A 16685-nucleotide genomic window follows, 5' to 3' on the forward strand; every position below is an offset into this window, starting at 1 on the left:
TTCCTATGGTTAGTAGAAGTGGTACAGATCCTGTAGGCTTAAGAGAGCATACGATGGTCATGGGTGGCTGTGCTAATACTCTTGCATGAGCCACACTGATTGCACATGCAGTCAGCCTTTTGCCTTCAGTGGGATGGGAACAGGAATCACTGCTAAGGCAACCTTAAGAAGGGAGCTCCTGACTGTGTGCTTCATTGAGAGTTCTGTGTGCTTTTCTAAAAGACCTGTGATCTCGGAGCAAGCATCTGTACAACTTACTTAAGCACTTTGAATGCCCTGAGGGTGCTCATGAATGAACCCAACTCCAGATAAAAGCCTCTAGACCAAATGGATTTCACCACTAAAGAGAAACTAAATCAGTCATGGAAATGAACCAAACACTGTGAGCCACAGAGTTTAAATTGTAAAAATAAACTGTTGAGAATGATGGGGAGTGGCCACTCAAAATAATTTTCACCCAGAAACTGTTTATGATACAATTATAAGTAAGCATTAGTTCAACAGTAATTTGACTGGAGACAACAGTTTTCTAGGTTTTTGGGAAAGGGTGAAATAAATCACACTTAAGAAGCACTATTGTCACAGGTATCCCGAGCTGTATAGTTAAATATTGCAGTAACATAAATACTTCAGATTCAAAGGTATATAGTCTGATAGGATTTGACTTCAGGAATATTTTTTATTTTATACTCATAGATTTAAACTTATCTTTAGGCAATAAAGCTGGTCTAATTTAAAGAAAATCTCATTGAGAGGCCTCAATGTATACAGCATTTACTACATAAGCCTGAGAACATGAGCTAGGACTCTGGTACCCATGCAAAGGTGGAAAGAGAGAACAAACTACGAGATTAACCTCCAACCTCTACACATGTACCATGGCATCCTTCAAATACGTACTATATAACACAATAATAAATAAAATTTTAAGTGAAGACATTCATAGGACATGCCCCTTGGGCTAGTGTCCAGCTATAAGTGAGTATATACCATTTGACTATTTCTGCTTCTGGGTTAACTCACTCATTATGATCATTTCTAGTTCAATCCATTTATCCACAAATTTTTGGAATCCCTTGTTTTTAATAGCTAAGTAGTATTCCATAGTGTAAATGTGCCACAGCTTCTTTATCCATTCTTCTACTGAGTGACACTTAGGCTGTTTCCATGTTCTGGCTATTATGAATAAGGCTGCTATGAACATCGTTGAGCAAATCTTCTTGTGTGCTGAAGCATCTTCTGGGTATATTCCAAGGACAGAAAAGAGGACATCCTATTGGGACTCCAGATGAGAGAAGCATGGGAGAATGGGGAAATAGAAGGATCCAGAGGGTCCTAGAAACCTACAAGAAGAACATTATGACAGACAGATCTGGACCCAGGGGTCCTGCTCAAACTATGGCACCAGCCAAGGACAATACATGCAGTAAACTTTGAAACCCTCCCCAGATCTAACCAATGGATAGGACATTCTTCACAGTTGAGTGGAAAGTGGAGTCTGACTTTCACATGAACTCTCATGGCCCATATTTGACTACATCCCCTGGATGGGGAGGCTTGGTGGCACTCAGAGGAAGGATAGCAGGCTACCAAGAAGAGACTTGAGCATATACAGGAGGAGGTAATCCCTCTCAGTCACAGTCGTAGGGGAGGGGAGTAAGGAGAAAATGGGAGGGAGGGAGGAATGGGAGGATACAAGGAATTGGACAATTAAGATGTAATATGAATAAATTAATAATATATATTAAAAAATAAAATAACATTTTAAGTTAAAAAAGAAATTTTATATTGTTACTGTATGGTATCTCCTATCTGAAACTGCATTTTGATATGTATTTCCTTGTCTTTGTTAACTTTGACCTAATAAATATTTCTAGAGAAGTACAGTGTCATTTTTTTCCCACATATTGATGCTGCATTGCCCTTGGCACCTTACTATATGTGCAGAGTTGAGTCTATAACTGCAGCCACACAGAGTACAGAGCTATCTTCCTGGCCATCAGTGACCAACCTTTTCCTAAAATTGGTTCTCTCTTTAATTAAAACCTAAAGCATGTGCTGGTTGGCTTAGGCTAGGGGTCTCAAATGAGAACTTGCTTCACAGAAATTTGTCTTGCTGTAATCTGCCTCACAGCAGGCCTGCGAGATGGCTTCTATCAGATTCTGGGACAAGAGAAAGTCTGTAAGCTCACAGAGCAACAGGGGGAGGCAGTTAATGGACAGAGGTACCTGCAGCTCCTCTCAGTTCATTAACCAAAGCTAACATGGGGATCATTACTGGAGGGAGACTAATTTGGCAGCTGACAGCCTGAGAGTAAAAGTCACCATACTGACTGCAAGCCATGTCTATCCAAAGCCCATGCCAATCAGCAATTACTTCCCTTTACCCTAAAACCTACCTCCAGCTCATGAATTAAATCCTTCACTGTGTTCCCCTATGAACCCCCTTTATTCTAAAGCAGAAGTGCTCTGTGATTTATAACTCCTATAAAAACTTTAACAACATTTAAAAGCCAACTAGCCTACCCAATAGGAATTATTTATTTCACTACCCTACTGTATGAAAGTTGTCAAGAATATAGAATATACGAAGTTTACTATTTCCACACATTTGGTCTTTAAGCCAAGTTGATAAGTTCATTCTGATTAGAATGTTATTTTTGTACTGGTGCTTTATCTATAACATATACATATATATTTACGCAAGAGCATATGGAGCAGACAACTAAAATATTTGGACACTGTGGAGCATGCAGAGTTGATGGAGAATAAGAGCCATTCCAAAAAGGAAAGGTACTCAAAGGATCCTTTTCTTGTTCTGTCCTTTTTCTGATTCCCTTTATCATGACTCAAAGTAGACATTTGCACTTTAAATACGTCCTAGGCATCTTATTCACTTAATATATACCAGTTATCCTGATTTATCTGTAAAGCCAATGAGATTTGCAAATACTATAGAATCTGCTACTCCAACACCTATCTAGACTTGCTTATAGTCTGAATAAACTCTTTACTATGGTTCAGATGTTTGCATGTGACTATGATGAATGTATTGCTAACCTACTAAGAACTACAGTTAAACCTACACTGACTTTTTATAGCTGGATCATTTTAGAGAGCTTACTTTCTTTCAGTTGATAGAACTAATTTTGCAGCTTTTAAGCACAAAATGATGAATTCAATCCAGATTTACTTAAAGCTTTATGTCAAGTATGGAATACATTCAGAATATTTTCAACTTGTGGATTTCTGGGAAGTAATAGGTGACTTGTTGATAAATACTCTTTAACAAGCATGGAATTTTTTTTCTTACTGAGTAACTAAATGGAGCAATTTTAGTAAAAAAAATATTAATTTATGAAAACTTCTTCTCATTGGTAAACTTACCCATATTCAGAAAAATATTAATTTTAGCATCTTAGTTGTTTCCATTGTTTTAAAATTTGTTCATCTCATTTGCAGGCATTAACAAGTGTTTAATTAACAGATATTATGTGCAGACATTTCTCTGTATACTATATCATCTAACACATTATATAGAATTAAAAAAAAAAAGATGAGGGCTGGGAAGATGGCTCAGTCAGTAAAGTGCCTGCTAGGACCTGGGACTGCTATCATAAGGACTTGAGTCCCATCCCCACCACCACCATAATTACCTCTACCTCACGACCTAGATATACCACTTCAGTGTATATGCCCAAAAGACACTCGACCATTCAACACTTACTCAACTATGCTCATAGCAGCTTTAATTTTAATAGCCAGAATCTGGAAACAACCTATATGTCCCTCAACCAAAAAAAGGGATAACAAAACTGTGGCACATTTACACTGGTAAAATATTACTCAGCTATTAAAAACAAAGAAATGATGAAATTTACAGGCAAATGGATGGAACAAGAAAAGATCATCTTGAAAAAGGTAACCCAGACTCTGAGACACACATGTTATGTCCCCACTTTTAAGTGGATTTTATCCATATAGTACAGGATAAACATACTACAATGCACAGACCAGAGAAGATAAGTAACAAGGAATATTTATGGGACAATGCTTATATATTACTCAAAAGAGGAAATAATATGGACAGAGGTAGTGGTTGCAGAGAGGGGACAAAATAGGAGGGGAAACAGAAAAATATAAGGGTGGAGATCATACCTGGGGAAGGGGTGGAACACATGTGGACAAAGGGCCTGTAGAGAAAAGAGAAACTATGGATGGGGCATATCGGTAACAAGCTGGAGGCCTAAGTTAGCGTAGGCCTTGCAGGAATATGAGCAGGATTCTAGCACTGACTCCTACTAGCACAGGGCACAGAGACTAAAGAGGACACCTTCTAACTAGAAAAGTCTCCTAGTAAAGGGAGGGAAACACCAGCCCACCCACAAAATCTTTGACTCAAAATTCACCTTGCCTATAGATGTGAATGGATGAAGATATAGTACATAGAGCAAAGACTGAGGAAATGTCCAGTCAAATTCTGGACCAACCCAAGACTCGCCCCATGGGAGAGAGCCAACCCCTAATACTATTAACAGTACTCTGTTGTGCTTGCAGACAAGAGTCAAGCAGTTGTCCTCTGAGAGGCTCCACACAGAAGTGCTTTGAAACAGTCGCTGAGATTCATAGCTAAACTTTGGGAGCCTTGTACAAAAGTGGGGGTAAGGAGAAATGGACTTGGAGGTGACAAGAATGTCACAAGAATAACAATAGATCCAATTAACCAAGACCCAAAGGGACCTACTGAGACTGAAGCACCAAACAAAGACCTTAAGTGGACTGGGCCTAGGCCCTCTACCCAGATATAACTGCTGAATGTAGTCAATGAATGAATGAAGCTCAAGCTTCATTTAAGAGGAATGGGGGCTTTCTTTGACATGGACTTGCTTGTCAGCTTTTCAATTACTTCCCTCTGGCAGGACTGCCTTGCCATGCCACAGGGGAAAAGGACACCATCAGTCTTCATATGACTTGATAAGCTGTGGTGGATGGGAAGACGGGCTCTGTTCTCTGAAGAATACGGGGGTGGAAGAGTGGGAAAGTGAGTGGGATGGGGAGGTGAAGAGGGATGGGGCTATGACCAGGATGTAAAGTGAATAAATAAATAAATATTTTTCAAGAAAAAAATAAAAGCATCCCTAGTAGCTTGTGCTAGCATTTCTAGCACAGGGTAAGATGAAGCAGGAGATTCCCCAGGGTTCTCTTGCTCCTTAGTCTAGTCAAAAAGGTGAGCTCCAGATTATGTGAGAGATATTGTCACACCACCGCCATAACCAAATGGCAAATGTCTGTAGGTCTTATAAAACCATCACTATTTATATTGTCCTGAAATTTTTTTTCAGCCATAATACAAGATGTACAATGACAGAACCTTAGCCCAGTTATAAGTACCTCCAGAAGCCATGTGTTTTTCTCCTACACTAAATGGCTAGTTCAACAGTAGATTGACTCTACAATATAATTCCAATATATTCCTTGTGTTATTTTAGTGTAAAAGGTATAAATGTTAATTCAAAAGTGGAAGGGAAGTTCAAAAATTCAAGTGACACCACGCTCTGGTGAAGATGTGGAGAAAGAGGAACACTCCTTCATTGCAGGTGGGAATGGAAACTTGTACAACCACTTTGGAAATCTATCTGGTGCTTTCTCAGAAAACTGGGAATAGAGCTTCCGCAACACCCAGCTATTCCACTCCTTGGAATATACCCAGAAAATATTCCACCATACGACATGGACATATATTCAACCACATTTATAGCAGCCTTATTTATAATAGCCAGAACCTGGAAACAGCCTAAGTGTCCCTCAGTCAAAGAATGGATAAAGAAACCATGGTACATTTATATTATGGAATACTACTCAGATATAAACGACAAGGAAATCCTGAAATTTGTAGACAAATGGATGGAACTAGAAACGATCATGCTGAGTGAGTTAACCCAGAAGCTGAAAGACTCACATGGTATATACTCACTTATAATTGGACACTAGCACAAAATGCATGTCCCATGAAAGTCTTCACTTACCTGGAGATTGGGATAGATGTGAGGACAACCTACTGGGACTCTAGATAAGAGAAATATAGGAGATGAGGAAAAAGAAGGATCCAGAGGGTCTTAGAAACCTACAAGAAGAACATCGTAATGTGTGGATCAGGGCCCAGGGGAGTCTGCTCAAACTATTGCACTAACCAAGGACAATACAAGTATTAAACATTGAACCCCTATGCTGATCTAGCCAATGGACAGGACATTCACCACAGTTATGTGGAGAGCGAGGACTAACTCAGACATGAACAATTTATGGTGACCAGCATGGCCAAGATCCCTGTGATCTTGCTAATCTGGTCCCATTTATCACCCTTCCCATCTTACATGGTCTCTATATCTCATTTACATTGCAAGTAGAACCGAAACTCTCCTCTTCACTTTTCAGGGGAGTTACCAGGAATTAAAAGCCTTTACCAAGTTTGTATTAATGTGACTAACTGCAGCAGAAAACAGGCCATTACCCTCAAATCTTTATATATATATAAAGTAAATTGACAATACTAGGTTCAATTCCTACTTCACCAGTTCCAGGGGTCCTGCTACAGGCAACAGTAACACACATTTTGAAAGATTTTTCCATATGGTCAAGAAAATACTTTTCTCTTCCTCACTTCACTGGGTTCTCAATGAGTGCAAATACACTCCCCTGTCCTGGGATGGCAAAAGAAGGAAGCCAGCAAGCTGAGGTTGCTGTGTGTCTCTCCATGTGTGCTTTCCTCCTGAGAGCACAGTCCTTCCAACACAGTGTGTTTTAACTGTGTAGCCTTTACTTTCTCTGAAGGGCAATTTAATGAGCTGTGAGTTGGCATTTGAAAGAGGTTAAAAGAAAAAGAAAATTGTTGCCCTGCTGTGAATTTGTTCATGTGCCTGTTTTATGTTTCTAAATAAGCCTGTGATTTTATTCAATGTAATTGTGAACTATGTTTATAAGTGGCTAAGAGAGGTTTCTTAATTTAAAATGAGTGTGAGGACCGAGACGTGGGAAGCAAGTCTTAAAGAGCACTCTGCTTTCAGTCCTTGTGGCCATTTTGCCTCATCTGTTTACCAGCACACACTATGCACATTATGTGGATATTAGTGACAATTATGATGAGAGAGCAGCAGAGTCTGTCCAGTCAAGTTTTCATTTTGCAGGAGAACTCTAAATGCACTAGTTATTATGGGCTGCCATTTGCTGGAGATTGACTGGCGTCTCTCTGCTTTCATCAGGAGTGGCCGGTCATCTATCAGTAAACACTAGACACAGAACCAGTAGCAGACGAATACTTCTCTAGGCTTGAAGTGAATTAAACAAATGCCATGTAAGTGAAGTGTTGGTAACCTCCCTTGGAAACTGTGGTCATCTTTTAAGCAAGGTTTGTCTTGTGTTTCAAAATGTGCATGCATTTTCTTTGCTTCCATTCTGTTTGTGTATTAAAATACCTAACAAAAGCAACTTAAGGGAGAAAGAGGTTTCTTTTGCCTAGCAGTCATCTCATTCCATCATGGCTAAAAAGTGAAGATGGCAGGAGCTTGAAATAGCTGGTCATATTGTATCTTTAGTCAGGAGAGAGAGAGAGAGAGAGAGAGAGAGAGAGAGAGAGAGAGAGAGAGAGAGAGAGAGAAGAGAGAAGAGAGAGAGAGAGAGAGAGAGAGAGAGAGAGAGAGAGAGAGAGAGAGAGAGAGAGAAGAAGGAGGAGGAGGAGGAGGAGGAGGAGGAGGAGGAGGAGGAAATTGAACTGACAATAAGACCCCCTCCCAGTGACCCATCTTCTGTAGTTAGGCTCCACTTCAAAACCTGCAAATTCTTTCTAAACAGTGCTTTGAGCTGGACACCATGTGTTCAAACTTGTAAGCCCATGAAGGGGCATTTTACATTCAGGACTCACAGCAGAGGCTGAGCATTCTCTGCTTTGCAGCACGTGTTCTGCCAGCATGAACTCTCAGTCAAATGTGCGTGTGCCGAGTGAGTGCAGGATAAAACAGCTGTAAATTTCTTCCTAGATGAAATCCTAGCTAATTACAAATGATAATGCCAATAAATATAAGCATGCATACATTCACTCTTTCTATGCATGTTTGCCGAGAGATTATGAAGTGGAGAGGGATTATAATTGGAGTTTTGTGTGTAGGGTTGGAAGGACACTAATAACCATCTTGTGAGCAGAGAATTGGGGAAGCTGCTGGATCATATACAGGAAACGAGCCTTTCCTAGACAATGAAGAACAAATGAAAAGGCACTGGATGTCACAGGACAAGATCTCATGACCTGAGTACCAGTGAAACGCAGGCTGCAGAATTGATCCTTTGGTATAGAAGGGCTGTCCTGAACATTGTTCAGAAGCAGCACAAGATGCACTTGTCACATGCCTCCCCTACTTGTGACAACCTCACTAGTCTCCAGATGGTGCCTGAAGTCTACTGCAGAGCCAAATTGCATACACATTTCCTCAGAGCAGACCACAGAACTAATGAATGAAGAGGAATAGTTTGTATGAATAAAACATGTAATGGGCATCTGGCTAAACAATACACCTACATCTTCATTAGGTAGTCATTTGACCATACCACCCATCCATATACAATGCCTCAATCTATCAAATAGGAACCAACACTTTCTTAGGTCTTCAACTTCTAATGTCGCTATGGTTTACATTCTCAGTCTCTTAGCTGTGATTTTTATTTCTCCCCTCAAAATATGAAACAATATTTTGTATATTTTATTTATGTAAAATATTTAATAAGCCACTTTAATTCTAACAGGATAATGAGTATTTGAGAAGCTTATAAAGCAATGTTTCATTAAAATCAGAAATCCATGATGTTTTTCATTAAATAAATATTTTATTTATTATTGTTGACAACCAAGTTAAAGGGCATTAGGTGTACAGTTCAAAACCTAATAGAAACTTTTTACTATAAAGAAATGGATGTTAGAAATGTTATACATGTTAAACCTGATTTAAGTATTATACAATGCATACATGAATTGAATCATATATATGTTGTCATATTAATATATACGTTGGAGTTCTATGTGCCCATATTAAAAGAAATTTTAATACAAAAATATAAAAGATAATGTATCCCTCTTTTCCATCTTGAAAGATGAGCATTGTCTGTTTATCTGAGTCTAGAGCAGAACAGAGCAGGCTGAAGTCACAAGGGTGTGAATGTAACAGACATAAACATGTCCATTCCTCATCCTACTCTTGGGATCATAAGAAAAAACATGTTTATCTCTCTATCATCCCATTTTCTATTAAATAAAATAAGCTATACATAACAAAATAATTATAAGAATTACCCAGTAAGTCACACTTACAAGGACTTGTCCATGTATAGTTAACAATTTTTAAGAAATTATTCCACTATCTATCCTATGCTACTGATTCTTATCCTAATGTCTAAAGTATTTTATTTTAACTAAAGCTTATAACAACAAATATCTTAGTCATTTTATCAGACTTATAACTAGCCATACCCATCTTATTTGCATCCGTGTAGAAGGTGGGTGCCCCTGGTATTGGTGTCCTCTTTATAATACTTGGAAGGATCCAAGCTTTCTTTATAAATTGTATGCATTTGTTTTTCAGGTATTTATTATTAATTTCTCCCAAATAGTTACTATAAGCCCTTTGACAATCTTCATTAATTACCTATAATGACATGATTTCAGAACTAGTAAGAGGCACTATAATTTGTCCGTATCTATCCCTGACAGTTGATGCAATCTTAATTTTTTTCAATGTAAATGTTCAACTTCTTACTCTGTTTATTTGCTAGGAAAACCCATTCCATAATTCTATATGCCCTTTGCATAAGGAGCTCAGCAGGATAATGTTTTGAAGGTAAAATAGCCAGAATGCAACCAAGTTTTGGATCAATTCTATCCACATATGCCTTTTGCAGTTTTTGCTCTACCAAAAACTCCTTTTTTGCTTTAGCTGCTAGACACCTTGGACTGTTTAAATCTGAATCCCTTTGTAATGTTTGAAATAAGTTACTTAATTCAGAGATAGCTAGTCCAATTATAGGCACCTTAACCAATTAATATCTCTCATTAATGTTTGAAAGTCATTTAAGTGTTTGCAACTGGTCTCTACAGATCTGTACCTTTTGTGGTCTAATTTTTGTTCAGTTACCTTATAGGCTAAATAGATAATTGAATCTCCTCTTTGTGTTTTTTTCTACAGCAATCTGTAATCCCTAGCACAGTGGAATTCTTTGTATTTCTTTAAACATCTTTTCTAAAGTCTCTGAATCAGAATCAGCCAACAGAATATCATCCATGTAAAAGTAAATAATAGATTGAGAAAAGTGCCTAGAAATTATTTCTAATGGTTGTTGCACGGAATTTTGGAATAAAGTGGGGCTATTCAACATTCCCTGTGGAAGTACCTTCCAATGGTATATCTTCATTGGACCACTACTGTTTAGTGTAAGTCCTGAGAAAGCAAATCTTTCCCTATCCTCATGCAAAGGTACTGTAAAAAAAACTTTTAAATCAATTACAGTGATAAGCCAAGACTTAGGTATCAGGGAAGACAAAGGAATTCCAGGCTGTAAATGACCTGTTGGTTAGATTACCTTATTTACTGCTCTTAAATCAGTTATCTGACTTTTTCTTTCTTTCTTTCTTTCTTTCTTTTTTACTACAAACACAGGGGAATTCCAAGGACTAGTAGACTCTTCTATGTGCTGAGCCTCCAGCTGCTCTTGTACTAAATGATGAAGCACCTGCAATTTTTCTTTTGTTAAGGGCCACTGCTCTTGCCACACAGGGTTGTTTGAAATCCATTTTATGGGCAAGGATGTTAGTACATTAGCAGTGGCCCCTCTTATAAATTTGGAAACTCAATACCTGTCTGAGTTTGGACAATGGGCATAGCCTGTGGTTGCTCCTGATTACTCATTTTAATATCTTCCCCAGAAGCATGTACCATTTCACTGCTAGCTTCATCATTGTTTATCACTGTAATTGAAGGAATATTAATCTGAGTATCTCATTGTTGTAAGAGATCCCTTCCCCATAGATTTATGGGTATGTCAGCCACATAGGTTCTCAGCTTCCCTGTCTGCCCTTCTGATCCCACACATTTAAACCACCATATGCTTTGTTTTATTTGAGATAATTTACCAATCCCTATAATTTCTGCATAAACCTTCTAAAGTGGCCAACTTGGATTCCAATACTTGTTTGAAATTATTGTGATATCCGTACTGGTATCTACCAGACCTTGTAATTCAACACCATTCATTTGTATTATTAATTTAGGTCTCTGATCATTGTCAGAACACACGTTTCCCGAATGCACCTGTTCGTTCTCCTGGAGTGGCTTTGCCCTTAATGTAAGGAAACAATAACAGCTGAGCAATTCTATTCCCTGCATTAATTTGCATCTCCTTCTCTACACATGCCATAATTTTGATCTCCTCTTTACAATTGCCACATTGGGATGCACAATAAAACCTTGAGTAGTCAATCCACTTCTTCCCAGGATTATTCCCCCTGTCCCTAAAGGCAAAGAGTTGTAAATACCAGTACTTAATTTGTAACATTCAACCTGTGAAGATAATGTAATAGATATATCTGAGGCCATATCCAATGTTGTGCTGCCTTCAGTAGCATGCATTAGATCAGTATAACCTAATTCCTGTTTTCCTGTGAGTCTGTTATTTCAGAAATGGACAGTGGAATCTGGATTGTTTTGTTTTTATGCTCTCCTGTTCCTCTTGTTTACAGCCTTGCCAGCTTCCCATTTCTCTATGCCCCCATCCACATGCGGGTGTTCTGACCACCTGGCCTGTGGAGTGGGACAGGTCGGCAATTGTGGGAAACACTTGCTTTCAGTTACCAGGTTTTTCTCGTTTATCAACTGTGCTTTTTGTTTTCCACTTGCTCCAACCTGTACTTTCAAATTTTCTAGTTGTACCACCAACTCTGCAATCCTATGCAGAATGAAAGAATTTACTGACCCAGTTTTCTCATCTTATCAGTCTTTTTTTCCAATCTTTTAAAAAATGTTTCCAATCTTTTAAAAAATGGTTCCAACCTTTAAAAAAATGGTATACAGTAAAAAGACCAAGAAAAAAAAAAGCAAATGATTCTGTCTGGGTATAAAGCAGGAAAGAACTTTGTAACAGCAGCTGCACTTGTGCTGACACCCTGAAAAAAGCTTTACTATCTCTTGAAACCCATTGTCTTCCTCCACAAACTTAGAAGTTAAGTTACCCATGATGCCAAAAGCATGTTGGGCACCACTTATAGGCTCAATTTTCTTAACAATTATATTTTATTTTGAACTTATAAACTGAGAGTACCTCACTTATAACCCAACTAACCTAACCAATAGGAAAAGAATACAATAATGAAACCTTAAGGGTATCAATTCCAAGTAACGATTCTCCTGGCATAGTCAGCAGGACTTCTCCTGGAACCTGTCTCAACCAGAACCCAGAGCCTCAGCCGGAGTCTGGAGCCCTGAAGTCTTCCCTCTGGTGCTTCTTTCTAGGAGCATCTCGAAGTGGAGTGATGAACAGCCAAATCTATCTCCAGTCTCCAGAACTGCTGCCCCTACCTCCTGTTTTGGGCTCCTATATATAATCTCCCCCCAGAGTCTGGTCACGGGTTTTCTTCAGCTGGCAACAATCAAGCTTCTGCATGAGGTGGTTCGTCTTCTGGATTAACACCACCTGTTCTCTCACAAGTCCATTCCTCATGCCACTCTTGGGATCATAACAAAAAACATGCTTATCTCTCCTCCAGGTGCCAGTTACCTTTGCTGAATTTCTGGTTTGCTCTTTTTTAAATATATTTTATTAATCTATTCATATTGATAGAATTGTTATTCCATCCCTTGTATCCTCCCATTCCTCCCTCCCTCTCATTTTCCCCTTACTCCCTCCTCTATGACTGTGACTGATGGGGACCTCTTCCCCTGTATATGCTCATAGGGTATCAAGCCTGCTATCCTTCCTCTGAGTGCCACCAAGTCTCCCCATCTATGGGACATGGTCAAATATGGAGCACCAGAGTTCATATGAAAGTTAGACCCCACTCTCCACTCAACTGTGGAGATGTCCTGTCCATCTGGTTTGTTCTTTAATGGGGCTTTTGGAACCCTGATGAAGAAGACAGAAATCACCCCAAGTAACTGAGTCTACAAAAGGTCTATTTCCCCTGTCCCTATTAACCTTCTTTTTCTTGTATCTACAGTAGGTGGTTAGAAGGGAAGTATAATCATTAAAACACCCAAATAAAGCAGTTTTTAAAAAATAATCAAAGTTTACGTTGGACAGGTTAAACAAAATTATTCCCATGAAAGTTCCCAATTTTCACAGAATTCTAGCAAATGGTGCTTCCTTTACAGTGATGCTGTGTAATAGTTCTGGGTCCACTTCATTTGGAAATGTATTTATAAAAAATTTTAATAATTTAATAAGAAATGTCTGATGCTTACATTTTAATGAAAATAACCAAAAGGGAGACTTGAATCTGAGTGGGAATGATGCTGGTAAATATTCACTCTAACACGACCTCACTAACTTGGAACTTCCTTTAGTCTACCTTAGTTATTCATTGAATGGGGCACTAGCCTTGATCAGAAATCAATTTCTTGCACTTGTTATATCTTCAGCAAAAAATGCCACAAACTATTTCCTAGATGTAGAAAAGGCCCCCAAAATGAGTCTTCTAGAGGACATTTAAGGAATCCGATGTATTTTCTGGTTTATTTTATGAGTTGTAGGAATCTGACATTTCTTTATTCACATATATAGATTACTTAGATCAGACTTAGTCTTTACCCCATTGGTGGATAGTATAATGCATAGGAATCCTTAATATGTCAGAACCCTTAAGACCTCTGTGTTTGCTCATAGAACCTTCTGCAGTTTAGTCAGATCCTTGGTTGTTTGGAAATCCTTCAAGATAAATATTCTGCTTGGCACACATATCAGGTTTTTTATTTTTAATTTTTTTTTTTTTTACCTTTCATCATTCAAGCCATATGCTTGAGAATAATGACTAAAAATAATCTTTTACTAACAATGTCTCTTAGTTTGGGGAATTGATTTCTTCAGAAGAGGAAATTTCAAGAGAGGAAAGATAATTGAACCCGAGAATAGGCTGCCATGGGACTCTTTCCATTCCAGGAGAACATAAAGAAAAGAAAATGCAAGCATCTGCTTCATGAACTAGATGTAGCTCTGTCTGGTCTGGAGGTCTCTTGGGCACCTTTATGCTTTCAGAGTCTATAAATTTTTGTGTAGGAAAAAGGATGTCATGGGTTTGTTTTTAATACAGTGAATCAATGTCTTTTATAGGAATGTATATTTTATTAAATTATAAATTTAAAACACATTTGTTGAAAAAATAATACAAAGTAAAATATGAAAGTCACCCACTTCTATTCCAGAATGTAAAGTTAAGAGTGGGACTACATATGAATATAGATATGTGCTAGAGGATAGATAGATAGATAGATAGATAGATAGATAGATAGATAGATAGATAGAAAATGATAGCTAAATAGATGATATATAGAGATAGATGGATGGGTAGGTGGATAGATATAACTGATAAATAGATAATAGATAATAAATATATAGATAGATAATATTGATAGATAATATGTGTTAGGCAGACAATAGATGATATATGCAGATAGTTATAGATAGATAGATAGGTAGATAGATAGATAGATAGATAGATAATAGACAGATTATAGATAAAATATTTTTCTGAAATGATATTACTTAGCATCTATGTAACTACTTCCATGGCTTTCTGTTTGCAATAAAGATTTTTCTACAAACTATACTATGAACTACTTCCTTTTCTTTAGCTTCTATTTCTAGTTTTTTAAAATTTAGATAAACATCATATTCTTACCACAAAATACCAACAGATGTACTGATGAAGGATGGTTTCTAATTGCAGAAGGGAGGTAAGGGAAGATGAAGTGATTTCAGAAAAGGTATTTATCATAAGTATTATGTGCTATGTGTAGGTAAAATATGTACCTTGATCTATGTATGTGTGCTGATTGAGTTTTTTATCAAATCAATATAAGTTTAGGTCATCTGGGAAGAGAGAATCTCAGTTGAGAATGTTTCCATCAGATTGGCCAATGGACACAATTTTGGGGTAAATTTTATTAATGTTTGACTTGGGAGGGTCCAGCCAACTGAAGATGATACCATCACTGATCAGGTCTTCATCAGGAAGTGAGTCTGAGACCAAGCCAGTAAATATCATTTCTTTGTAGTTCTGCATGAGCTGCTATCTCCAGGTCCCTTCTCTTGAGTTTTGACTTGATTTTCCTCAGTGATGAGTGGTGATGTACAAGTATAAGCCAAAATAAAGCCTTTCCCTCAAGTTTCTTTGACTATTAATTATAGGTACAGAAATAATAGTTAGGCCAATGGGAGGCATTAGAATGCCTGTCTATAACTAATCCTGCATTACAATGCATCTTTCCTCAGGAAGTCTTAATATACTTAAATGATATAGTTTATTATGAAGTACACCTACAACTGTGGCATACTATCTTTCCTGACTTCACTGTATTACCCTTCATTAAGTGCAACATAAATTTTCCATTCAGGAGACGCAAGTCTGGTGGTGAGAAAACAGGAGGTGGAGAGAAGCTATGATCAAAACCAGATGCAATCAGTTGCCAAAACAGAAAACTAGACAGGTCAAAATCAAGAATGACTCCTTGATATTACTTCCACCTTACCTCTTCTGTCCCATCTCCCATTTCCTGCCTTTTTCCTCAAATGCCTTTGCTACCTCACAGGAAATACTTAAGGATTAATTCTCTTTTCTTCAGCCACATGTCCTGTCTTGGGATCATCCTCCTCATGGCTGTCCATTGCATCATATCATTATTTGAATTTGACTTTAAAAACTCTTGCATTCTTTATTCATATTCTCTCTCTCTCTCTCTCTCTCTCTCTCTCTCTCTCTCTCTCTCTCTCTTACTCTCTCCCTCCCTCCCTCCCTCCCTCCCTCCCTTGCTCCCTCCCTCCCTCTCCCCCTTCAATTTCAGTCTTACGAACACAAGAATTAGAAACTGTCCTGTAGGACAGCTACTCCAAGTCTGTTGCTCTGAAAATGTCCTTACAGGAGATGTGAGGTGCCAGGACAGACTCTCATTCTTGTTTCTTTGTTTTCTCTTGTGCTCCTCAGCCTACTTGACTACTTGCCTAAAACTCAGAAGAGCCATCAGGACACCTTGTTGGACCCCTGTGTGTTCTACTCAGACCCTTCCCAATCCTCACCCCAGCTTATTCTGTAAGTCCTAGAAACTCAATGGTACTGTTTCCTGAGATCCTTCTTGCTATATAGGAGCTCTATGCACTCCCTGGCTCTTTAGCTATCATCTATGAATCTATAATAAACTATTCTCTAAAACTCACTTTTTGTGGTCCCTGAATTTCAGTCTTGGAATTCATAAGTCAAAACCAGAAATAAAATGACTGGAAACAGCTATGCTGCTACCCATGAACTTTTCCAGAAGGCCAAATCTCCAAGCCAATAATGGTTCTATAATTCTGAAAGACACCTCAGTTTTCCTACATACAAACAGAATACTCTTGAATTTTCCTTCAGTGTTAACAGCTTTTGTGGAATATTTTTTTGTGGC

The sequence above is a fragment of the Acomys minous genome (genome assembly GCF_964271855.1).
Source record: "Acomys minous genome assembly, chromosome: 1".
In the NCBI taxonomy this organism is placed as follows: domain Eukaryota; kingdom Metazoa; phylum Chordata; class Mammalia; order Rodentia; family Muridae; genus Acomys; species Acomys minous.